We start from the raw sequence: 25,875 nt of genomic DNA on the forward strand, positions 1-25,875 counted from the left end.
AAGTCTACTCTGCGACAGTATCGGTATAACTTGAGGAAAACTCACTTTGAAGGCAAGGCTAACAGTGAACTTTCCCAAACATCTCCAGTGGAAAATATATCGGACGAAGACTGGAGGGGCCTTGTTAAACACTGGTCTGATCTGAAGTATCAGGTACATTATATATATGTGATCAGATCACATGTTGAAGTCCTATTTACGCATGTGCCACACAAATCAATCTTCTTGTAGGTGAACTGTTCAAAGAACAAGGCCAACCGTACAAAAGTGAAACTCCAACAGACGACAGGATCTCGTAGCTATATTGCACATTGCGAGGCTCTTGTAATCATTAGGAATTCTTATTGGGAAAGAGATTGGATTGGCATTCAAGTAGGGGTCGGCACGAAGTGATTCATCATGTTCAAACATGAACCTTTCGCTTTGTGTTCTGAAGGTAAAGAAAGACGGTAAAGCCCATTAAAAAGAGTGATGTTTCACTCTTTTCGCTGTACCATATTATCAGATCTATATTGACTTGTTCGAAATGCAGAGGAAAGCCCGCAAGGACCAAAAAGTACCTGAAACAAATGTTGTGGAAATCTTCAAGGACTGTCACACCAGCAAGAAGAAGGGCATGACTACACCAGTCAAAGCCGCTGTTGTAAGTCCTTAATCCTCATGCCTTTTAACTACTACTTACTCTGACTTGTGCCTTGAACTGCATGGTTTGCAGCCAATGTCTATTACTCTTTTCAATTTTATACACAATTGTCTTAGCGTATCATTGCACCTTACAAGGTTTAAAAGAGAGGAGTGATGTTCCTTTGATGTTGACCCGTAACCTAGTTCCGTGCTGGACTTGCCCACAGAACGTTACAATTGCCTGTTTGTCTGTTCTCAGTTGTTTTGTGATATGAATGATGTCATACTATGCTTACCGTATTATAAACTTCGTCTCTTTATCCTTAGTCCTCAATACAATGTGAAGAAATAGACAATACATTAGCGATGGTACATGGTCATATGTTTGGAACCTGGTTTTATTATGTACTTTGCAATAAAATACAACTAATATTTTACATGGGTTCACCAGAATAAGTTCTGTATATAGACCAAAGCTATTTTGTTTGGTTTTGCTGCCTCCTTAATATCTTCTGTTCTGGTACTACTAATGTAAAACCTCAACTTTTCAGCGAGCTATGGAAAAAATGGTGGAACCGCCACCTTCTGAAGGTGGCGAGGCAACTATAACCGCAATGTCAGCTCTTGCTGTAGTCGGTTAGTACTTGTCCACTAACAGTGCCAAAAGCACGTTCCTGCGTAATACTGGGTTGGTTGTTAAGGCAATATCGTCCAAACTGCCTCATGATCAAGATATGCAAGCTCAAAGCAATGTTGTATCTGCGCTCCAGACACAAGTCCATTCCCTAACAGAGACCCTTTGTGAAACAAGGAGAAACATTGCTCAATGTCGTCAAGATATGCATGGTTTTGAAACCAGACTATCAGACATTTGCTATGTTGTTCAGGAGCCTAGGGGAAATGAAGGCGAGGGTTATGGTGCTCCATCGGACAATACAACATGAAAACATAACAGTCAGGTCAAATGAACTGAGCTTGTGAACTTCTGGTGGTGCATTTATCTGCTAGACTGTTAAGTTTTATGCCAACCTTCCTTTTGTTATACAGTTGTAATTTGTTTTGGTGCGATACAAAATTTATTCTTAACGTGCAGCCACCGGCTGAAGAAAACAGCAAGCCATTTTTGTATAGTGTAGGGTGTTCCCTATATTTGCCCTGGTGGCGATCTTTGATGCCGAGTGGATGTAATCTGTGCAATCGCCTTAATAGCCTAGCGTTAGTTTCGGCCTTATTTATTTCCTAGTCTTCTTTTTCCCTGGTTTGCTAGTTGCCGCAACTACCATGGGCCATATACGGGCCGTAGGATCCATGGGTCTCCTACGGGCCGTCGATAAATGGGCCTGTAATCGGTGGGCCTCGGGCCGTCGGATAAATGGTTCTACATGGGCCGTAATCGGGCGTAATTGGTATCGGCCCAGCACGGTAACAGGCCGTTAACAGGCCGTATGACAGCAAAGGCTTAATTTTGTCACAGGCATAATGGGTCATTAATGGGGCAGAATATAGGACGGGCTGGAAACGGCGCAACGGGTTAACAGGCCAGAAACGGGCCGACTCTTGCCATGGGCCGAATTTGGCCCATTAGGGTAACAGGCCAGTAACGGGCCGACTCTTGCCATGGGCTGAATTTGGCCCATTAGGGGAACAGGCCAGTAACGGGCCGACTCTTGCCATGGGCCGAATTTGGCCCATTAGGGGAACAGGCCAGTAACGGGCCGGAAGTAATCGAGGGACGAAAAGGAGCCCAAGAATGTATGTGCCGTTAATAGGCCGAAAGCTAACACGGGCTGGAAACGGCCCATGTAAATCACGGGCCGTTAACGGGTATAAAGAAAATTACTGTTCATTATGGGCTAGAGTCACCGTGGGCCTGTAAAGGGCCGAAAGATACGAAGGCCTCATATGGGCCGAAAGACGTCGTGGGCCATACATGGGCCGAAAGTGAAATGGGCTGGTGTTATATTCGACGGCCCACATGATGTTGTTGGGCCGATTTCCTTTAGGGCCTAACGGGCCGTGAGTTAACGGGCCGTAAAATGGGCTATTTGCGAAGAGACCGTTAACAGGCTTTTCATGGGCCAGCCCGTTAACTTTTGACCAAGTCAAACGGGCCGTCTTTGTAAGCTAAATGGGCCAGTGGTGGGCCGTGGCACGTGTCGACATATCATAGGCGCCTATCTGACCCACTGACGAGCTGACACGTGTTTCGTCCGGCCAATAAGAATTTTACACGTGGAAATTTCCCATTGGTCAGGGCTGTTAACGGGTTATCGGATCCAAATCCCGACCCAATAGCTTAACGGCGTTCCGTTACGGTGGATGCCACGTGTCGGTCACCCTTGACGAAAGAACTTCTGTGACGCGCGATTTATCGTCATGGAAGTGGACACTTTCATGATGATAATTTTGGTAATGTCATGGAACACTTCTACGACAGCACAGGTTTGACTATCTTAATTCTGTCATAAAATCATCATGGATGTACATGCATGACAAAAAACGCGACCTACTGTGACAAACACGTATCATCACGGAAGTGTATTTTTTTACTAGTGGAGTTCTTAAGTAATATGATTAATTGAACTTAATTTATAATGAACTTAGTCCTGATAGTATTTGCATATCTATGTTGTAGATCAATAGCTCGCGTATAGCTCCCCTGTTTTATTTTTGATATGTTTCTAGAGAATACTAAGTGTAAATATGATAGTAGCAATGATGCGGACTGGGTCCGTGATCTGAGGATTATCCTCATTGATGCACAAAAGAATTATGTCCTTAATGCACCGCTAGGTGACAGACCTATTCCAGGAGCAGATGCGGACGTTATGAACGTTTGGCAAGCTTGGTATGATGGCTACTTGATAGTTCAGTGCGCCATGCTTTACGGTTTAGAACCGAGACTTCAAAAACGTTTTGAACGCCACAGAGCATATAAGATGTTCAAGAGCTGAAATTGGCATTTCAGACTAATGCCCGAGTCGAGAGGTATGAGACCTCTGACAAGTACTTTGCCTACAAGATGAAGGAGAATAGCTCAACCAGTGAGCATGTGCTCAGAATGTCTGAGTACTACAATCACTTGAATCAAGTGGGAGTTAATCTTCCAGATAAGATAGTGATTGACAGAATTCTCTAGTCACTATCACCAAGTTACTGGAACTTCATGATGAACTATAATATGCAAGGGATGACGAAAACGATTCCCGAGCTCTTCTTGATGCTAAAATCGGCGAAGTTAGAAATCAAGAAAGAGCATCAAGTGTTGATGGTTAACAAGACCACTAGTTTCAACAAAAGGGGCAAAGGAAAAGAAAGGGAACTTCAAGAAAGAATGGCAAGCAAGTTGCCACTCCCGTGAAGAAACCCAAAGCTAGACTCAAGCCTGAAACTCAGGGCTTCTACTGCAAAGGAAATGGTCACTGGAAGTGGAACTGCCCCTAGGTACTTGGCGGATAAGAAGGATGGCAAAATGAACAAAGGTCTATTTGATATACATGTTATTGATGTGTACTTTACTAGTGTTTATAGCAACCCCACGGTATTTGATACTAGTTCAGTTGCTAAGAGTAGTAACTCGAAACGGGAGTTGCAAAATAAACAGAGACTAGTTAAGGGCGAGGTGACGATGTGTGTTGGAAATGATTCCAAGGTTGATAAGATCACCATCGCACACTCCTTTTACCTTCGGGATTAGTGTTGAACCTAAAATAAATGTTATTTGGTGTTTGCGTTAAGCATGAATATGATTGGATCATGTTTATTGCAATACAGTTATTCATTTAAGTCAAAGAATAATTGTTGTTCTATTTACATGAATAAAAACCTTTTATGGTCATACACTCAATGTAAATGGTTTATTCAATCTCGATCGTGGTGATACACATATTCAAAATATTGATGCCAAAAGATGCAAAGTTGATAATGATAGTGCAACATATTTGTGGCACTGCCGTTGAGGTCATATTGGTGTAAAGCACACGAAGGAACTCCATGCGGGTGGACTTTTGGAATCACTTGATTATGAATCATTTGATGCTTGCGAACCATGCCTCATGGGCAAGATGACTAAAACTCCGTTCTCCGGAACAATGGAGCGAGCCACAGACTTATTGGAAATAATACATACCGATGTATGCGGTCCGATGATTGTTGAGGCTCGCGACGGGTATCGTTATTTTCTAACCTTCACAAAACATTCTTCCTGCATTTTTCCAAATATATACTTTCGATGTCATCTAAACAGTGCATGCATGTGTGGTATCCCTTGTTTGTCTGTCCTGAAAGGTTACTGAGAGCAGGCCAATCATTGATGGTTACAAACAGCAACACATGTAGGTCAAATTCCTCCTGGTCGTGCTCATCCCACACATGTACACCTTTTCCGTTCCACAACTGTAAAAGTTCTTCAACTAATGGCCTTAGGTACACATCAATGTCGTTGCCGGGTTGCTTAGGGCATTGAATGAGCACTGGCATCATAATGAACTTCCGCTTCATGCACAACCATGGAGGAAGGTTATAGATACATAGAGTCACAGGCCAGGTGCTACGATTACTGCTCTGCTCCCCAAAAGGATTCATGCCATCTGCGCTTAAACCAAACCATACATTCCTTGTTTCACCAGCAAATTCCCCCCCCCCCCCACGTTCTCTCGATTTTTCTCCACTGCGACCCGTCAGTGGGTGCTCTCAACTTCCTGTCTTTCTTATGGTCCTCTTTGTGCCATCGCATCAACTTGGCATGCTCTTTGTTTCTGAACAGACGTTTCAACCGTGGTATTATAGGAGCATACCGCATCATCTTCGCAGGAACCTTCTTCTTGGGGCGCTCGCCCTCAACATCACCAGGGTCATCTCATCTGATCTTATACCGCAATGCACCACATACCGGGCATGCGTTCAAATCCTCGTGCGCACCGCGGTAGAGGATGCAGTCATTAGGGCATGCATGTATCTTCTGCACCTCCAATCCTAGAGGGCATTGAACCTTCTTTGCTTCGTACGTACTGCGGGCAATTTGTTATCCTTTGGAAGTTTCTTCTTCAATATTTTCAGTAGCTTCTCAAATCCGTTGTCAGATACACCAATGTCTGCCTTCCATTGCAGCAATTCCAGTGTGGTACCAAGCTTTGTGTTGTCATCTTCCCAATTTGGGTACAGCCTTTTTCTGTGATCCTCTAACATGCGATCAAACTTCAACTTCTTCCTTTCACTTTGGCATTGTCTCTTTGCATCAACAATGACCCGACGAAGATCATCATCGGGCACATCATCTGGTTCCTCTTGTTCTTCAGCTTCCCCCGTTGCAGCATCACCATATTCATGGGGTGGATAGTTGTCATCATCATCTTCTTCTTCTTCTTTATCTTCAATCATAACCCCTCTTTCTCCGTGCTTGGTTCAAACATTATAGTGTGGCATGAAACCCTTCTCAAGCAGGTGGATGTGAAGGGTTTTCGAGTCACAGTAAGACTTCGTATTCCCACAGATAGGGCATGGACAACACATAAAACCATTCTGCTTGTTTGCCTCAGCCACTTCGAGAAAATTATCCATGCTATTAATGTAACCAGAGGTGTGTTTGTCACCGTACATCCATTGCAGGCTCATCTGCGTGCATTATATATAATTAAGTGTGTCAAAAACCATTACAATAGAAGTTCATCATCATATTAAAACCAAAGTACAGTAGTGATCAAATGTTATTACAGAAAAAATAAATACATAAAGTTCATACACAGTTCTCGTTGAACAAAATATAGCTGTCTAGAGCATCTAACTAAAACATACATTGAAACTATGTAAAACATTTAAATGCAACAACAAATGCGATCATAATCGCAACTAAGGTAACAATTGATCCAACGGCATAATGATACCAAGCCTTAGTATGAATGATATATTTTCTAATCATTCTAATCTTCAAGCGCATTGCATCCATCTTGATCTTGTGATCATCGACGACATCCGCAACATGCAACTCCAATTTCATCTTCTCCTCAATTCTTTTCAATTTTTTCTTCAAGTATTGTTTTTTCTTCAACTAAATTTAACCTCTCGACAAGAGGGTCGGTTGGAATGTCTGGTTCACATACCTCCTAGATAAAAACATCTATGTCACGTTGGTCGGCACAATTGTCATAAACACTAAATGAAACAAATAATTATAAAAGATAATATACCACATCCGAATCATAGATAAGACGAGGGCCGATGGGGGCGGGATACCAAAACCATCGCACTATCTAATAACAAACAATAATAAATTAAGAAAATTATACAAGTATCTATCTAAATCACACAAGTAAGAATTTTTTCTTTTAGAAAGAAGATAAGAACAAGAGGCTCACCACGGTGGTGCCAGCGACGAGATCGGCGCGGGCGACCGACGATGGTGAGGACGGGATGGGACAGGACGGACCGACAAACCTACACAAATCTTGAGGAAAATGGAGATTGGATAAGGAGCTTGGAGAGGAGAAAGCATAAGTGTGGCTCAGTCATTTCATCGAACACCTCATGTGCATAGGAGGTGAGAGCTAGAGCAACACACCTCTCCCACATGGCCGGCAAAAAAGCAGAGCACTGAGCGGGCAGGGGCGAGGGTACATATATGCTTCTCTTTAGTCCCGGTTTGTGGCTAAAACCGGGACTAAAGGACAACCTTTGGTCCTAGTTCCAGCCACCAACCGGGACTAAAGGTGCTGGGCCAGGAGCAAGGCCCATTGGTCCCGGTTCGTTTCTGGAACAGGGACCAAAAGTCTCAGACGAACCGGGACCAATGGCCCCCGAGGCCCGGCCGGTGCCCTGGCCTCACGAACTGAGACTGAAGCACCCTTTGGTCCCGGTTCGTGAGTGAACCGGGATTAATGCCCTTATCCTGGCCTCAACCAAAGCCGTGTTTTCTACTAGTTCTTGTATAAGGGAATGAAGGGAGTACTATAGAATTTTGTCCTTTGGAGATATAAGTTCCTTTGCCTCCAGCGCCCTCTCTCTAGTTTTCTCTAGTTCTAGTTCTCGTCTAGTTTGATCTAGTCTAGATCTAGTTCTAGTTCTCTCTAATCCTCATGAGAAGCTCCATGATGTTCTCATCTCCCTCTAATTCTCTGGCAACGACTAGCTCTGGACGACGAAGCGCTGCAAGATCTACGCCTGCAATCCATAGAGAGGCTGTGCTTTCGGTCTTTTGTTCGAGGGATCGTTGTGGACGGTTCGAGGGACTTCAAGTTCGATCCACGCCAACTCTTCTTCTACTGCAACTTGAAGTTGCTAACAATCCGCGCTTTAACCTTGTATGGATCTTAAAAGTGATCCGGGACTTTGATCGTAGGGCGATTTTTTTGGTTTCTACTACATTACCCAACACATACTTTAATTTGAATGATACTTTAATGGTACTTCAATTTTTTCGTAAATCTTCATCGCTGAACTATTTTTTCTTTTGTTGTATAATAAATTATAGAATTTGTCAAAGTTTCTAAAAAGACTAGGACAATGCCCGTGCGTTGCTACGGGCAGAAGGCGGAAAGTGCCTCAAGTACATTATAGCAAGCAATAAAATTTCTCCTCCCGCATCCTACCTTTTTATCGATCACTGTGATTCCCAAGCAAAGCAGGATTAAATTCCCAATGTCATATTTAAGTACCTAATGAAGAGAAGCTAATGATATGTTGCAACAAGGCCTAAATTTTCTCATGGTTCCACACAAATTATGTTGCAACATGAACTCAATATTCTCCTTGCAAAAAGATAAAGCGGCATATCTCTTATCGTCCCTCCTCCCCATTCACAACTATTCACTTCATTCGTCCTTACCCTAGTATTATTGTCACTTTGAAACATCTTCATCTCGCTTTACCATCGTTTGAGACCTTTTTAACTTTAGCAAATCGATGAAATGGCCCTCATGTACCATGAGAGATGTCGGCATGTCGTATGCTTTAAAAACGAAATGGTCCTCACCTACCGAAAGAGATGATGGTATATTGATTTCTTATCTACGAACAATGAAGATGCATGCAGTGCAATGTCAATGTTTGTCTCTCCATCTTTGATCGCAGCAAATACAATTTTTTGTTGCTGAATGCCCGTGCAACTGTGAAATACTTGGAAAATTTTCATGTCTTCGTCTGATCCTATCGTTCTCTCGTGGGAGGCTCTATAATGGGGCGATGTCCAATGGATCCGTTATGATGCCTCCCCTTCCTAGCTTTTTTTATGCCACGGAATTGATGAAAATATATATACGCGCATACCGATAAATTTTCTATTGTAATTTAAGTATCTATGTGGTGTGATTTTTTTTCATTTATATAGCTATATATATATATATATATATATATATATATATATATATATATATATATATCCTCGATAGTTAGCATCTCTTCATCCGCACAACTGAACGTGCTCAACTGGGACACTCACATGCAATGTCTAAATCAGACGACACAAGCAAGTTGGGCGTGGTGTCGTCTCCCATCCACCCATTGGCCCACATTTACTCTTGTAATTGGTTTGTGGTCATAAGAGGGAGAACCTACTCCAAACCGAACATGTGACCAAAAATCGATCATACAAAATTACACCTCTACTGCAACATAGGTCTACATTGAGCAACCCACCCGCAACCTACGTCACTAATCTTACTATCTCCACTCCTCTAGTCTCTCCCACGCATATCGGACGACGCTTGGACCTTAGCATCAACCTCAATCACTACACTAATACTTCCTCTGTTCCAAATTATAAGATGTTTTGGCTGGCTAAACATTTTTAGCCTACCAAAACATCTTATAATTTGGAATGGAGGCACTACTATATTTTGCATGTAACTTGAACAATATACATTTATTAGTGTACTTGTAGCGGCCAAACAGGTCAAAGAGAGAAACCAGCACCAAGATGGTGGAACCTACATCACCTCTGAAATTTAACATGAACTATATTCTTGATCTCTATAAAAAAAATAAGAACCCTCTAGCCTGCCGAACGCCTTATTCAACTACCCGTATTCACCCACAGACACTTGCTCTCCTACAAACATATATATAGATTCACCAAATGACCACTGGGTGATGCCAAAAGGATGGCCTGCAAGCACAGAATTTAAGTTGATCGACAAAACCCACCGAAAAGTTGAACACCATAACCCAGACCAAGCTTCCAAGTTCAAAACTGCCACGGAATCAATGGAGAAACGGGATTAAAAAACAAATTCCTTGAAAAATATACTTCTTCTCTAATTAGTTCTCCTTCTCATACATCTTTAGCTCCACTTCCATTCATGACAAGCTTATTGTCATCTATGGAGTTGCATAATGTCTCTTAAAACATGTGTGAATAAACAATCAGAAGGCGAGAAAAAAGTATTAGCTACAAATAATCTATAATTAGGTGCCGCACAAATGTAACTTCAAAAGAAGATGCATTGTGGGAGACTCTACCATAAAAAAGAAAAAATTGTAGAAAAACATATATTCTGAATCATGCAGATGAAATTGTAAAGGGGTGTACAATTCGAAGGCAAACCTGTATATAGTACAGCCTAATTTTCTATGTAGCATACACGATGAAACCATCCGATAGAGTCACGCATCGCCTCACACGATCAGAGGCTCAAGCCCGAGCCCAGAGTAGAAGGCATGCAGTTATATGCATCTCCAACCACTATGCATGTCTCAAAAAATCATTCCCTGGTGTTGTGCAAGCACAATTGGTCAGAGTCAGGTGCATCCTGTTGGATACACTCTTCCAAAACCAAGCATAATAGTGATGATATTGCAACATCCACATCTGTATAAAAGAGCAACACTTTTAGTCCACATCTTACATACCCAAAACAGAACACTACTAGGAAAAGGCTAATTAGTGGCGCACCTGTTTTGGCCATTAATGGCGCACTACAGGTCGCCACTATCATCACGCCACTAGTAACTAATACTAATGGCACACCCCTGGTGCGCCATTAGTATACCAGACAATACTAGCGCACCAAGGAGTGCGTCATTAGTATGTCAGAAGGTGCGCCATTACTATGCCACCCAGGGGGCCATATTTACCTTGTGCTCTAGGTCACTAATGGCGCACTTCTAGATAATGCGCCACTAGTGTGTTTATCGCAGTGCGCCACTAAAGTGCAGTGTGGTGCGCCACTAGTATGAATATTAGGATTTTTTTCTTTTCTGATATTTGCACAGGTTACAAAATATATTACTGCACAGAATATAGATAGCACAACATATAAACATCAGATTTATCGAATACAATAGAAGATTAGTCTCCGAATACAATTCATCATATTAGTCTCCAAATTCAAAAGACCGAACAAAGTTAGAACATTACAAGTCTCGAGACCGCGAGTAGCGAGTTCGTCTTCACATTACAAGTCGATATCGATCATCTAAACTACCATCACATAGAGGAGAGCTGCGGTCATCATGATGAGCATCATCGCGATGAAACTAATCTTCATCCGGTTCCTCCTCCGCTCCCTCCTCTCTCCCGCTAGATAGCGCGCGTATCTAGCTTCCGCCTCCGCCCTAGTGGTGTACCCTTTGTAACTGTTACCGCTGAAATGGTGAACCTGTCTCCGACACTCCTCCCAGTCGTCGTAGACTCCAGGAACCTTACCCTTGTACACGACATACGACGGCATCTCTATGCACTAGACAAACAAAATGTTAGTAGCAATTCACAGACAATACATAAGCAATATATCAGTATGCAACAAAAGGATCGGAAGAGAAAAGCAAGACATTAATAGCACCATTCATGGTCCTACTAATAAATAGCATCGATTACATATAAGTTGAACGACTATCCAAACCAAAGAGACATACAAGTTCATTAAAGTTTAATTACAACATGAGCTAATCGATATTTCAGAACTACATAGCATCACTACTTTCGACTCGACTCAGGGACCGGAGCGTGGATGGAGCCGCCGTCTGTCGTGATGGTCATGAAATTGCGGGCGTTGTCAGCCTGCATAGCGTTGTTTCTATCTCACTGTTGGACGGTTGATATCTGGGGTAGAATTGCCCCGAGGTACGAAGGACATCTTGATGGATGATTTCCGCAAACTCCGACTGGATGCGAAAGAATTGTTGTCTGATGTCCGCGTCCTGGATTGCCGACAAGCGTGCGGCCCAATCTTTGAGAATATTTGGTAGCAGAAGGTGATTATGGTCCCGTACGATCGCCCGCATGTGATGGAGGGCGTAGTAGGCATCCTTCTGACCGCCAGGCGGCTGCTTGACGCAGGGGAACATCGTATTGTGGGTGAACACGTGCTTGCCGTACCAACGAATTGGCCTGCTGGAGGTGCCTGCATATCTGGTGTACCGGGGAGAACATCATCAAGAACTTTCTTGATATTTGTGTAGTCTTTCTTTGACTGACGGTCCGAGTCAAAATACGTGGCCATGGAATATTTCAGGCTTAAGAGGATGAGTGTGCAATGTGTGTCACTGCACAAAACACGGAATGTTAGAAAAAAAAAAGAACGATCGAAATCTAAGATATCATATGTTACGGGGCGGTGAGGGGATGACTTACTCGGAAAAGTAAGGCACGAGGAAGTTATCCTTATCTGGGTTTACCAAAATGACGCCTTCGAGGTATGAACTCGCGACTTGCCGGTCCCCAGCGCTGCCTAATATCTTGCCACGCATGTAGAAGGGGTTGACTATCACAATGTCCGGGGTCTTGTCTCTAATGATCCGCATCTCCATACTCAGCGAAAATAGCCGAATGAAGGTGTAGTGCAGCGGATGAAGGTTAAACATAGCGAAGATGTCATCAAACCGCAGGACGATCATACCCCCGATGGCGCTATCCACAAAGCCCTTACCCACTGGCACCTTGGCCACGAAAACCGGGTATGCCACATCATTCTCTCGGAGACGCTGCTTCTCCAAAGAAAGAACACTGTCATGCAGACTTCGCATAGCACCGGTTGCAGCATTGAGCAGATTAGTCGGGAGCATCGGCCTACCCGCCACATGCACCCTCCTCGAGATATCCTTAGGTGAAGGTGGCCCGTCCTGAGCCCGGATCGTACTCGGTGCCGGCTGGCTCGCACCCTTGTTACTCTTTCTTTTCTGTCGCTTCTTCTTCTGCTGTAATGGGATCGAGTTCTGCTCAGAAACCGCCTTCTTGAGTGTGTTGGGGCTGATAATATTTCGCACCTCGGCTATCTGAGGCTCGGTGAAGGCGGCACCTGGAGGCGTCTCCTGAGAACTGAACGCGAGACGATGCCTGTTGCAATTGGGTTTCTCCGCGGTACCAGCTAGATCAGGATCGTCTTTTGCACGGTTGGGTTCTTGAGAAGGAGGTCCCAAGAATTCATCACCGTACCCAAGTTGGTTGAAGTACTTATCGACGTTGGTAAATGTACCATCATCGTCGTCGTCCGGATCCTATGCCATATGCATGTCCGGATCCTGTGCCATATGCATGCCCGAATCCTGTGCCATATGCATGTCCGGCATGTCCGGTAGCGTTGCGGCGGTCTTGCCATGGCTTGGCGCCGGCACGACTGGCGGTGTTGTCTGTGGAGTGGTGTCCCCCGCCCCCAAACGAATCTGGCTCTTCGGCCAAAGCAGGGGCCAGATTAAGTAGGCGCTGAGGGTCATCACATCATCTTCGTCGGCCCCAGGGGGTCAAAACGGAGGTAACAAGTCGTCGCAGCCCCGCAGCACCCGAACCAGTTGAACCCTATACATGTTGGGTGGCATCGGATTACCGTGGAACAGGCGGTTGCCCGGTTGAACGATTCTGGACTTGGCGACATCGATCAACTCGCCGTCCACGAAGTGCAGGAGAGTGTATGGAACGTCGGCGGCGCCCTGCGAAAACATGTAGGGCGCCAGGGATGCCCAGTCACAGGCAAGGAGATGAAGTCATCGGCCGAGAGGCTTAATTAGTTACCATGATGGCGTCGAGCTCGGCTAATATCGAGGCACCGCCAACGGCGGGCGTGCAAGTGACGGAGGGGCCGCTTGCTGCCGAGGTGCCGGCCGGCGTATTCTTCCCACACCCGGGTGCATTAAGCTGCAATGCCGGAGCCGCCGCGGGAGACACCAATGCCGCCTCCGCCAGAGACACCAATGGCACCGCCGGCGCGTTGCGTGAGTTGCTGCCCGTGAAGCTGGGAATCGGGGGCGGCCCCTGTTGGCTGCCCGCCATCCACTCCTGCAGCCCAGAAACCAAGGTAGGTATAATGGCGGTGATCGTCACTCCCAGCTGGTCTCGCACTTGCTCTTCGACCATCTCCGGAATCCGCGCCACTTGTGCCTTGAGTTGTTGAACCTCGCGCTCCTGGCTTTCCGAGCTGGTCTTTCTCTCCTTTCGCCCAGCGGTATAGTATTCCGACCATTTCGTGGACAAGCCTTTGCCGGCCACACGATCAGCTGACGATGGCTTACTGAGCTTATCCTTGTTTTTCATTATGTTCAACGCCCTATTTAAAGGGGTGTCAAAAGGGCAGCTCTGAGACGACCCCGCGCTACTGCTTTCAGTGTCCTGCGGAAGGAACGTGAACCATTTAGAAATTTGGCTTCATTAATTAGAATGCAACCACATGGAGCTAATTACACGGGGGTCTATTCCTTACTAGAACACGCTCAAGCGCCTTGGTCATCGGATCCGTGGTAAGCTCCTTGGTTACCGGGTCAATCTTGTACCGGGCCCTGACATAGTTCCTGGTCTGCTTGTCACGGTATTTCTCGAAGAGGGGCGGTAGGCCTTGCCCGGCATGCTCCGCATCTTCCTTGTCCCATATAGGTTCCGCCACTCTGTAACCGCTGGGACCGAGTTTGTTGACCCCTAAGTTCAAGTCCCGCATCTCTTTCCCGCACTGACTTGATTCCACGGTTGCGCCGCTCTCGCACTTGATCTTGAACTCCAGGTAGTCAGCTTCGCTGATCGAAGGATTTTTCTCCTTGATCTTCTCATAACTATCACCTTTTTCAATCATTCTCTTCACCGCGGCTCTCCAAGTAGCCAGGACCGTGCTCATCTTCGTGAGGGCGGCACTGTTCACTTTATTCCCTGAGAGGCGTGTGTTTGCAAAGTCACCGGGGAACTTGTATCGTTCGTGCAGCTTCGTGAAGAGGAGGTTGCGCAAATTCCCTCGGTCACGATGCCTTAGGTTCTCGGTGTTGATCGAGACGGTGCTCCGGAGAATGCACCCGAGCTGTCCCGCGTAGCCCTTGACTATTTCTTTGGGCGCCGTTGGATGCCCCTCGGAGGAAACTTCAGTAAATTCCTCCTTGACGGTGCCGAGCACGTTCGGGCGCCGGTCCTTCCGTTGCCTCTTCGGTTGGCTGCCATCTGTGCGTGCGCTGCCATCATCAGTGGTGGCATCCTCGGCGGCACCATCAGCGGTGTCATCCCCGACGCCACTAGTGGTTGTGTAGTCAAGATCGGTGTCTTCCGCGGCGTCCTCGTAGCGCTGAGGTTCTTCCTCCATCTCCTGGGACAGCTCCCAGAATGCCTTGCCGCCCGAACTGCCGGCCTCATGGTTGTGGGCCATGTTTCGCTCTAAATAGGAAAAAAGTTTGGTCAAAAGGATGGTTATTGTCAAGGGTGACGGCATAATGGCTCAGTGTTATTTAGGGGTTGGTTTGTGAGGAATTATCATGGTCTCATCATTTACGGTTTGTCGACACCGAGGCATCCTATAAGCTAAGCTTTTATCATTTAGGGTTTGTCGACGCCGAGGCACCCTAAAAGCCTAAGCTTTCATCATTTAGGTTTTTATCGACACCGAGGCATCCTAAAAGCTAAGCTTTTATCATTTAGGTTTTGTCGACGCCGAGGCACCCTAAAAGCCTAAGCTTTCATCATTTAGGTTTTTATCGACACCGAGGCACCCTAAAAGCCAAGGTTTTATCATTAGGGTTTGTCGACACTGAGGCACCCTAAATCCTAAGTTAAGTTTTCATCATTTAGGGTTTATCGATGCCGAGGCACCCTAGGTTGACTGATATGTATGGGTATCTTCTAATAATATACCCTATCAAGAAAAGGGAAGGAGAATTCTAAGTTGGGCCTAATCACTTGGCTCTATTGCCACCTATGGCAGTTGCATATTAGTTGTGCAGAAAATTTAAGAGCGGGCAGTAATGAATAATATTTAATGGGATACCTCAAAAAGCTAATCTAGTATCTCCATTTAACAGTTTTCAAGTAGAAAGTGCACAAAGTGCAACAAACAGATTATTTCAACCCCCCAAACAATAATGATAACATTCTTTTCCTGAACTATAAACGACTCATGGTTTCGTTTGTCCACACATGAATTCAGCATATGTGTTTAATGCAGCAAGAATAAAGGGGCAGTTGATCCTACTTAATTAAGTACTAAGATACCCTGGCCCATGCATTAGTCGCAAGTACCCCATATGTCCTATTTTTTTACAAAGGCATGCTAAAATTCACGAAAAATTTCAGCATGACCTTTGCTAAAAATAGGACATATGGAGTACCCGAATTTGCCGGAACGGAAGTTAATCGACATTCCGGCAAACTCAAGGGCCTCTCAGGGTACCTGCAAAATCATCACGACACGATGGTCGGAGACAAAACCCAGCAAACTAGCCAAGTTACTGACGTGTTTACAGAAATTGTTTTCTGTAAAAGATGATCATCATCTTTACAAGTCTTTCTCAATGTCTACAACTATCAGACCATCACAAGTATCAACAGAACATGTCTACAACTATTAGACCATCACAAGTACCATCATTCAGGCCATCACAAGCATAACAGAGCAATGGTGTTTTCTTCAGTACCTTCGATCTGGCTGCTCGGAATCCACTGACCTTCAGATCCGCTGAACAATCCACTAACCTGCTGTAAACTGTACATCATTGTAAAAACACAGTTCATTTCATTTTATTTGTAAATAAATGCAATTTTTAACAAATTGTTGTACAGCAATATATCTTCTAGCCATGAAACCCTACCCTGATTCTCCTTTCTTCCTCTTGCCGAAGAGAAGTTGGCTGCAGAGGATGGTCCAACTCAGATCAGCCTGCAGAAGTTCATTGTATAATTCTGTTTAGTTCCAAGCAGTAGTTCAAGAAGTGCAAATGCAGAAGTTTGAGAAAGCACTAACTGGAAAGTCTGGTGTTTCCTTGAAAACATGAAAGGGCCTGACTATGCATACAATTTTACAACAAGACATCCACCATACAATTTTTATTAAAGGAAAAGACTTAAGTTAACTTTAATTAAAGTTTCAGTTAAAGTTTAAATTAAAGTTTCTGTTAAATTTTTAGTTGATTTTAAAGTTAAATTAAATTTTCACTTAAAGTTTCAGTTAAAGGAGAGCACTTGCTACTGGATTTTAGGGCTATTGTAAGCAGTGCACTACTGCACTATTGTTCATACTCCTGCAGTATTGCACTACTGGTATCCTCCTTCAAACTACTGCAAGCAAGAATATCGATGCATTCCCTGGAACTTGCAAGCAGTAGCAGGAGTACAACAAGACAAGAAGATGAGACAATATGGAGGGCACAAGACAAACTACTGAAAAGGTTTCTTTGTGCTATAATCCAAAATTCAACCAAACAAATTAATTGAAACTTAACAGCAGCACCAAGTGCTACACTATTGTTGTCCTACACTAAACTAATACAACCAAATAAATTAATTGAAGAAAAACTACTGAAACTATACAAGCACTACAGTCAGATTACACAAAAGTACTGATGCAAGCAGTACAGTACACAAATCTTGCAAACTTACAAGCACTACTGCAACTTAATTAAGCTACTGGAGTAAGTGAATCAACTGCACTTAATTAAGCTACTGGAGTAAGTAACTCCATGGAGTACTCACTGGAGTACAGCTAAATGTTCAGGAGTACTTCTCTAGCATAAGCAACTGCTGACAACTTTCATACTCCAATGAGAAGAGTACTTGTACTCATAGCAGTTCAGAAGTGCAACTACTATTCTGTGAAATTCAGTGCATCTACTGCAAATAAAATTCAGTAAATTTCCACCCAGCAACTAGATAGGATGGCCATGAAATTCAGTGCATCTTCTTCAACTACTCTTCAAGTATATGAATACTGTGAACCTAACAAGTTTTCCAGAAACATAAGTATTAGGGTATATTAAATTCGTTTTGATAATTGTACCCTGAACACCTCAGAAACTCTATTATTGTGTTGGTCACTATTACCTGGAGAGCATGGGTAGGTAACTAGATCGATTTCATGGTGATAACTATACACTTAGCATCTGGGTAACTGAATCAGTACTACCTAGGGAGTAAGGTAACTAGTGGAGGAGAGGATAGTTGATAATCCATGCAAATCAATCAGAAATTCAAAATACAGTCTTTTTAGGCAGCAGTAACATTCGAAATAGAGGAGAGGAGTAGAGGAGGGAGGGAGGGAGGGAGCATTTACATTCATTGACGAGGCGGTGGTTGGCGTCGTGTCGGAGATGCAAACCCTAGAAGGAGGAGGACGCCGGTCGTGGTTGTGGTCGTGGGCCGGCCTCGTGGCGTCGCGTCGGCCGTCGAGGGAGATGAGAGACAGAGCGGGCATTCGTTGTCAGCCGTCGATGGACTGTGAGTAGCCCCGCCGAAGTCTCCACCCCCGGGCTCCGGCTTCCTCGTCACGGCGGCGGAACGAGGTGCAGCGGCCGGTGGGGTGGGTGGGGCGGCTGCGGCGAATGGGGTTGGGGCGCGACGCGACCTAGCCTAACCTAGGTTGGAGCGGGGGAGGGTGCGGAGGTCGTCGGCGGCAGTGAAGCGGGGGAGGGTGCGGGGGGTCATCGGCGGCGGGGGGATCTGGCGAGGGGGACCGAGATGGAGGGGGATCTGGCGCGGGGGGCGAGGGGGAAAGGGATAGAGGGGGGAAGGATAGCAATGGCTCACCTCCCAGGGGTGCGCCATAAGTACATCCATAGCAATGGTGCACCACCGAGTGGTGCGCCATAAGTAACTTTTATTATTATTTTAGTTGCGTCTAATAATTTTTTAGAAAATGACGAGCAAATTTGAAAACATTTATGAATATGAAAACATATTATCAAATTTGTTATTTGAAAATATTTGAAAAAATATCATAAAAATTGGTATACCAATGGCGCACCTCCTATGGGTGCGCCATAAGTACATTGATAGCAATGGCGCACCTTCTCCTGGTGCGCCATTAGTAACTTATTATTATTATTTTTAGTTGCATCTAATAATTTTTTAGAAAATGAGAATCAAATTTGAAAATATTTATGAATGTGAAAAATATAATCAAATTTGTTATTTCAAAATATTTATGAATATGAAAAAATATCATCAAATTTGTTATTTAAAAATATCATCAATTTTTTTTGGATTTTTAGTTGCATTCATTTGGGAATTGGTAAAACATTTATGAATATGAAAAAATATCATCAAATTTGAAAAAATATTCATGAATTCAAAAAGTGCCCATGAAATTTAAGAATATTCATGAGTTCAAAAAATATTAACAAATTCAATACTTTTTGTGAGTTAGAAATTCAATACCATAATAAACATAAATAAATATTCGTGAGGACTAGAACAGAAGAAATATCATTTCAAAATGTCGAAATAGAATCGAGAAATGAAGACTACGATTTAAATACAATCGATCTTAGCTAGCTATCTTTTCACAATCTTTTTGCCCTTCTTTTTCGCAAATGGAGTTCTTCTGTTGAACGGACGTCCTTTAGGTAGGGTGGTCCTGCTTCTTCTTGTGGTGTATGGCACTTCATCGTCGTCGTCATGTTCCATCTTCGGGTCGCCGTACTTGTCGAAGTCTTGCTCATTTGCGACTCCATCCATTCCGATGATATTCCTTTTGCCTCTCCTCACGACAACGCGACTGGGCTTTGACGGGTCGGTAATGAAGAAGCATTGGTCCACTTGGGAAGCCAGTACCCATGGCTCATTTTTCGCAGTGACGTTTGCCCTCGCGGTCTTGGATTTGGCTTCGGGTATAACCATGGTGGTGAAATACCGGTCTTCTTTAAGACGCTCTTGGCCCATCTGACACGGAACATCGGGACCTTCTCTCTAGCGTAGCTCAGCTCCCAGATCTCCTCGATCCTTCCGTAGTATCTGTCCTTGTCGTTACCGGTGTAGGATTCCATCGTTACCCCGGAGTTCTGATAACCATCGCTCTTCATGTCCTTGTCCTTGGTTTAGAATGTGTAGTCATTGATATCGTACGCCTCATAGGTCATCAGGTTGTGCTCGGCGCCCTGTGACAAGGCGAATATGAGTTTTTCTTCTGCAGAAGAATCCTCATGTAAAGGCTACGACAGAAGCTTCTCCTTGAACCAACGCGTGAAACATGAGTTGTGCTCTTTGATTATATCTCCGTCCGTCCTCTGTTGGCCTCGGTCATTGTACGTCTTCTCAATAAAGGTTTTGTGCTCTACCACCCAAGGATCGACCACGTCTATGTGTTGTAGCGCGACTAGGTTTGCTCTTTCAAAGTCGGCGAGTCGACCCTCGAAGTCGACATGCATTTCGCGGAGACCATCGCGGTGACCCCATCCAGCGAGCCTGCCGAGGTGCCTGTTGACGGGCAGACCAACGGGGTTCGCGATGCCTAGATAATTCGTGCAGTAGGAGATGCACTCTTCGGTCAGAAAGCCCCTGGCTATGCTTCCCTCTGGACGTGACATGTTGCGAACATATATATGTGACTAGTGCACGATCAATTAATTATCGATGCACCAAATCATTCTCTACATGGTATCAGATAGCATCACGATCCTCTCCTAACAACCACTTCCGCCTACCCTAGCTGCCGCCGCCTCGGGCAACTGCCGCCGCCATCTGTACCCACCGCCGCCGCCGCCCCACGCAACCGCCACTTCCCTCTCCCCGGGCCGCCTCCGCCGCCATCTTTAGCCGCCACCACCGCCCCACGCAGCCGCCACTTCCCTCTACCTGGGCCGCGCCTTCCCTCCCAGCCGCGCCCTCCCTCCCCTGCCGCGCCGCCTCCCCCGCCGCACCGCCTCCCCTGCTGCGCCACACCCTTGCCCAACCCCAGCCGCCGCCTCTCCTCCTGATCACCGCGCCGCCGCCATGTCGTCCAACGCCTCCACCTACTCCAACCCCTTCGCTAGGCCGGACCCCGCTGACATCCACGAACGCGTCCCTGTCATCCTCGATGCCACCGACTCCACGTACTTCATGTGGAAGATGTACTTTTCGTTGCTCTTCCGCGAGAACAATCCCGTGGATCATGGTGACGGCACTGTCGACTCCCGCACCATGGTGGGCGACTCCGAGTGGACCGTGATAATCCACAAGTATAGGGGATCACAACATTTTTCGAGGGTAGAGTATACAACCCAAATTTATAGATTCGACACAAGGGGAGCCAAAGAATATTTGAAGGTATTAGCAGCTGAGTTGTCAATTCAACCACACCTGGAGATTAATTATCTGCAGCAACGTGATCAGTAGCAAAGTAATATGATAGTTTTGGTAGTAGTAGTAACAACAGCAACGGTAACAGTAACAGTGATGGCAGTAATTTTGTAGCAAGTGTAACAGCGATGATAACAGTAGTAACTTAGCAAGAACAATATAAGATAAATTCGTAGGCATTGGATTGGTGACTTGTTGGATGATATTCATCATGAGACAGTTATAACCTAGGGCGATACGGCACTAGCTCCAGTTCGTCAATATAATGTAGGCATGTATTCCGTAAATAGTCATACGTGCTTATGGAAAGAACTTGCATGACATCTTTTGTCCTACCCTCCCGTGGCAGCGGGGTCCATATTAGAAACTAAGGGATATTAAGGCCTCCTTTTAATAGAGAACCGGAACAAAGCATTAACACATAGTGAATACATGAACTCCTCAAACTACGATCATCAACGGGAGTGGTCCCGACTATTGTCACTCCGGGGTTGCCGGATCATAACACGTAGTAGGTGACTATAACTGCAAGATCGGATCTAAAACATGGATATAATGATGATAACATAAGCAGTTCAGATCTGAGTTCATGGCACCCGAGCCAAAAGTGACAAGCATTAAGCATAGCAAGGTCATAGCAACATCAATCTTAGAACATAGTGGATACTAGGGATCAAGCCCTAACAAAACTAACTCAATTACATGATGAATCTCATCCAACTCCTCAAGGACCAGCGAGCCTACGAAGGAATTACTCACTCCCGGTGGGGAACATCATGGAATTGGCGATGGAGAAGGGTTGGTGATGATGAAGAACGAAGATCCCCCTCTCTGGAGGCCCAAACGGACTCCAGATCTGGCCTCACGATGAAGAACAGGAGGTAACGAAGGCTCCGTCTCGTGGATCGCGATAATTCTTTCTCCCTTGATTTTTTCTGGAATAATGTGATTTTATAGCATCGGTTTCAGGGTCAGCGGGGCCACCAGGTGGGGACAACCCACCTGGGCGCGCCAGGAGAGGGGGGCACGCCCTGGTGGGTTGTGGCCACCCAGGTGCCCCTCTCCGGCAAGTCTTGGCTCTAGAAATTCTTATTTATTATATAAAGATTCCTCGCAAAGTTTCATTCCATTCCGAGAACTTTTATTTCTGCACAAAAACAACACCATGGTAGTTCTGCTGAAAACAGCATCAGTCCGGGATTAGTTTCATTCAAATAATGCAAAATAGAATCCAAAACAAGAGAAAAAGCGTTAGGAAAAGTAGATACGTTGGAGACGTATCAACTCCCCCAAGCTTAAACCTTTGCTTGTTCTCAAGCAATTCAGTTAATAAACTGAAAGTGAAAAAGAAAAAAAATTACGAACTCTTTTTTGCTCTTGTTAGCATAAATAAGCTTAAACATCACCTAGGTTTTCAGCTAACATTATAACTAACCATGCCAACAATAACTCTTAAAAATTATATTAACTCATATCAATGACGTAATCAGCTAGCGAGCAACAATAAGATATCTCAAACGACAACACGTTGTCAAAACAACCATGATATAATATGACAATAGTGGTATCTCGCTAGCCCTTTCTGAGACTACAAAACATAAATGCAGAGCACCTCCAAAGTTCAAGCAGCGACTAAACATTGTAATTCATGATAGAAAAGATCCTGTCATGATGCACCCAACATTAGCTACACACAATGCATAAGTCATGACAGCTGTGCTCTCAGGTTCTAGTGCTTGTTTTAGAAGGTGATGACACAACATAAAAGTAAATAAATAGTCTCTTCGCAGAGGGAAACAATGATTCACAGAGGTGCCAGAGCTCAAGTTTTAAAACAGAGGTAAATGATATTTTGAGACATGCACCCTTCTCATTTACTTCACGACCATCAGTTATCAATATCTTCCATGCTAAGCACGCTAGTGGCGGTTCCCAAGCGATAAAAGTAAAGGTTTTGACTCCACTGGGAGTTTTTTTTTGATTATTTGAGAGATCTTTGGGACAGGGCATCCCTATTACCGCCGTTTTCTCGTGCGATGGCGAGTGAATAAACACTCAACCTGAGAATAACCCACTTAGCATGGAAGATACCGACCACCTCCTGTCGTTCGATGAACGATCCATGCACACAATAAGGATATTTATTTAGAAGTTTTTAGAGGTGGCACATGCAAATTTACTTAGGATGGCAGCGTAATACCGCATATAGGTAGGTATGGTGGACTCATCTGGAATAACTTTGGGTTCAAGGTTTTTGATGTACAAGCAGAGTTCCCACTTAGTACAGGCGAAGGCTAGCAATTAGATTGAGAAGCGGCCAGCTAGAGAGCAACAACGGTCATAAACATGCATTATGCATAAGTAACATTGGACACCAGCATGAGTAGGATATGAACACCATGAACATAAATATCATAGAGGCTATGTTGGTTTTGATTCAACTACATGCATGAACATGTGCTAAGTCAAGCCACTCGAACATTCAGAGGAGGATACCATATCATCATACTACATCACAATCATTTTAACGCAATGTTGATATCCAAGATAAATCATTATCCACTCCTAGCGAATTATGCATGGCATGAGAAACTATAATCTCTAATTGTCATTGCAAACATGTTTAATCATAATGGGCTGAATCACGGATACTAGGTTAAACATATTTACACAAACAGAACAAGTCGAGTTCATACCTGTTCTTCTCTGCCACGACCAGTTCATCGAATATCGTCATTATTGCCTTTCACTTGCACGACCGAATGATATGAAAATAATAAAAGTGCAAGAGTGCCGTGGACTCTGGAATCTGCAAACATTTTATTCAACGGGAGAAGACAAGGTAAAATGGGCTCTTTATTAGATCAAATATTATTCATATGAGAGCCACTCAACATTTTCATCGTGGTCTTCTCCTTGGTACGACTCGAATAAAAATAAAAAAATTAAGAGAAACACGCTGAAATATTTTTGGAGTTTTTGTTTTTTTAACAAGAAAATAAAAGGGAAAACCAAAAACAAGAAAAACTATTTACACGGGAAAGCTCCCAACAAGCAAAAGAAGAAGGAAATCTTTTTGGGTTTTCTTTTTAGTATTACTACTAAGCATGCATAGCAAGTAAATTAACTACAACAAATTTTTTTGTTTTTCTAAGGTTTTTCAAACACAGAAGAAGAAAGCAGGAAAATAAATCTAAGCATGGATGATACAATGAAAAAGTGTGAACACCGACAAATGAAAATAAGTGGACATGAATGTAATGTCGATGAGAACAGGTACTCCCCCAAGCTTAGAATTTTGGCCTAACTTGGTAGTAGATCAGTAGCCTGGATAGTAGTTGGCATGGTAGCTTACGGAGGCTCTCGGTGCGGATGCCTCAACCTGCCGTGCTGCCTCCACTGCTGCGTTGTGAGCTCGGGCTTCGCTCTCGAGAACAAAATATCTTCCCTTGCTGTGATAGTCAAAAAGAGCATGCGTAGGCAAATATGTGTGCACAATAGATATTTGGTTAAACAATAGATTGTATGTGAAGTTATCAAACTTCCCTTTAGGGATCTTATGGTCTTTTAAGGTGTCAAAATCTAAATACTGCGTGGGTAGGATTGAATCAAAGGGCAAAGGTGAAACACCCAGCCCTCGTGCTAAACGCGTGGCATATATTCCACCGTAGAAATAGCCACTGTTAGCGTTATGCTGAAGTCTGCGTGCAACAATTGCTCCAAGGTTATAATTCTTTTCACCAGTGAGAGCGCACTACTAGGGAAAACCCTAGTAGTAGCGCGGGTTTAATGCCTATTAGTAGCGCGGGACACCGCGCTACTAGTAAGGCGATACAGCTATTCCTTAGCAGTAGCGCGTGCGACACATGCTACTGCTAAGACATATAGCCGCACCGTTTGTTCATTCCCGCGTTACTACTAACATAGCTAGTAGTATCGTGTTTACTCTCCATCGCTACTAGTATTTTTTTTCATTTTTTTAATTTTAGTGTATTCATACGCCGTTATACAAATTTTGGTAAAATACCAATTATGAGGTTGTTATATCATTATGTCCATAATAGTGTGTCAAATGAAGGTGGAATAGGTTCAAGTGGAGGCAACATGTGGTGCATGTCAAAAGTATACTACTAATCCAAACTTGATCTAGTAGTACTTTCGATGTGCACCACATGTTGCCTCCACTTGAATCTAATCCGCCAGCACAAGCTATTTAATCATCATCATAGTCATTACCACCAACAGTAGCTATTTAATCATCATAGTCATAGTGTAGCACATCATCATCTTCAAACTCATTCTAGCTAGCTAATCACCATCAACACTAGTTGCGGACTTGCGGTAGCTATCTAATCACCACCAACACTAGCTAATAATAATCAGCATAGTCATTACCACCAACACTAGCTATTTAATCATCATAACTCATTTCTAGCTAGCTAATCACTCCTGCTGCTCTCTCTCGAGTAAAATAGCATAAAACATGTGTAGCACTCCTGCTTCATCATGTTGGAGCATGCAGATGAACCTGTCTCCTAATCGTGGGCTGCGCTTCTGATTGCTGCCCCCTAGTACTTCTCTGTGATCGTTCACAATTTTGCTCCAGTCTTTCACTATTAGGCATTCCTCGCTTTTAGAAATCCTGAATATACTAAAGTGCATTGTAGGATATCTTGGCCGTAAGCTAACCATTCTCATGCGACCTTTAGTCTCGATCCAATGAGGCACAACATTCATCGGGAGTCCCTGTTGAAGAACATCGTATATAAAAATACTTAGCAATGAAGTTTAGCTTAAAAAATAATGATTGC

Source organism: Aegilops tauschii, chromosome 3 (genome assembly GCF_002575655.3).
Source record: "Aegilops tauschii subsp. strangulata cultivar AL8/78 chromosome 3, Aet v6.0, whole genome shotgun sequence".
NCBI lineage: Eukaryota > Viridiplantae > Streptophyta > Magnoliopsida > Poales > Poaceae > Aegilops > Aegilops tauschii.